Here is a 1,946-nt window from a genome sequence, read left to right on the forward strand (position 1 = left end):
TTCCATGAAATAAAATCGGAATCTATTCAAAACTTAAAACATTTGGCATATATGCTATATAGCAATCTATTACAAAACATAAATGGTGAAAAAGTATGCACTGGAAAAAATAAACTGAAAATTCTAAGTTCTTTTCTTGGCTAGTTTCATATGATACTGTTACTTTTGTCTTTAAATACTTAATAACTTCATTTCCCTAACCAAGATTACTTTATAAATAAGCTCAAATTTTGATGACACAATAGAAATATAAAATGATCAGGTGAAAAGTATATAATTTTATAACAGTCTGATACACATTTTATATCAGTTAGTTTATATCTAATTGGATACAAGTACTTGAGTAATAATAATACATGATTAATTAGGAAATATTCTTGTGATAAACAGTAAGCTTGATCCACACTTTAAAACTTTAAAACATGCTCTGTTTAGTCAAGAAAACCTAAGCAACAATCCTAGAAATAAAGGGACCGTTTTCTTAGTAATTACATTCCGTACAGCCTTCTTTACTTCCTCATTCCTAAAGCTGTAGATCAGAGGATTCAACACGGGGATCACCACTCTGTAGAACACGGAAGCCACTTTGTCTTGAGTCAGGGAGTAGCTGGAAGTAGGTCTCAGATAAGTGTAGATGGAGGTGGAATAGAACAGGATCATGGCTGTCAGGTGACATGCACATGTGGAGAAGGCTTTGCATCTCCCCTCCTTTTTATGCATACAGAAGATGGAGAAAAGAATGTAACACTAGGAGGTAAGGATCACCAGCAGAGTTCTGACCATATTCACACCAGCAAATGTGGACAAGATGCTTTCACACAGGTGTGTGTCAGAACACAAGAGCTTAAAAATTGGAGGGATGTCACAGAAGAAGTGATAGATGACATTGGAACTGCAGAATGACAAGCTGTTCACATAACCTGTGTGAACCACAGAGTTGAACAGTCCTGCTGTAAAAACCCCTGCTGCCATTTTCAGGCAGACTGTCCTGGACATGATCAAGGAGTAAAGGAGAGGGCTACATATGGCCACATAGCGGTCATGGGCCATTAACCCAAAAAGGATGCATTCAATTGTGGCCAAGGCTATAAAGAAGTACATCTGCAGAAACCAGCCAGCAAAGGAGATGGTTTTCTTCTCTGACAATAAATCAACCAGCATCTTTGGAGTAATGGTGGAGGAATAACTAACATCCACAAAGGACAGGTTAGCCAGGAAGAAGTACATGGGTGTGTGAAGTCTGGAATCAGCTCTGATTAAGAGGATCATCCCAACATTCCCCACAACTGTAAGTGTTTAAATCATAGAAAAATGGCAGAAGAGGATAAATTGTAGCTCCAGTGTGTCTGCTAATCCCAACAGGATGAACTCCGTCAGTGAAGTATAATTTTTTTTCCGGCCATTTATTACAGATATATAATGCTTCAGCTTCCATTAGAGGGAAACATTTCACTGTTCTATGTTTCCATGAAGTAATAGGAATGTTAATGTGGTTAGTGGCACATGAGGGAAAAAATGGCTTGGATAATAGAGTATGGTAAATAGAACAACTGAAATAAGGTAGAAACTAGTGAAAAAATGAATAAATGTTGGAGTTTGTTAACCAATTATCTGTATTAAATGTGGGTTGCTGCTGCTGCTGCTAAGTCGCTTCAGTTGGGTACGACTCTGTGCAACCCCAGAGATGGCAGCCCACCAGGCTCCGCTGTCCCTGGGATTCTCCAGGCAAGAACACTGGAGTGGGTTGCCATTTCCTTCTCCAATGCATAAAAGTGAAAAGTGAAAGGGAAGTCACTCAGTCATGTCCAACTCTTCACAACCCCATGGACTGCAGCCTACCAGGCTCCTCCATCCATGGGATTTTCCAGGCAAGAGTACTGGAGTGGATTGCCATTGCCTTTTCCGAAATGTGGGTTGAGGCATCCAAAAATCCTTGGCCTAAGTCT

General features: G+C 39.5%; 1 pseudogene; it reads right to left on the bottom strand.

The window, feature by feature from the left end:
* Nucleotides 1–332: 332 nt before the first annotated feature.
* LOC139176831 (olfactory receptor 5F1-like) lies at nucleotides 333–1,946 on the bottom strand (annotated as a pseudogene).

This window comes from Bos indicus, chromosome 17, assembly GCF_029378745.1.
Source record: "Bos indicus isolate NIAB-ARS_2022 breed Sahiwal x Tharparkar chromosome 17, NIAB-ARS_B.indTharparkar_mat_pri_1.0, whole genome shotgun sequence".
In the NCBI taxonomy this organism is placed as follows: Eukaryota; Metazoa; Chordata; class Mammalia; order Artiodactyla; family Bovidae; genus Bos; species Bos indicus.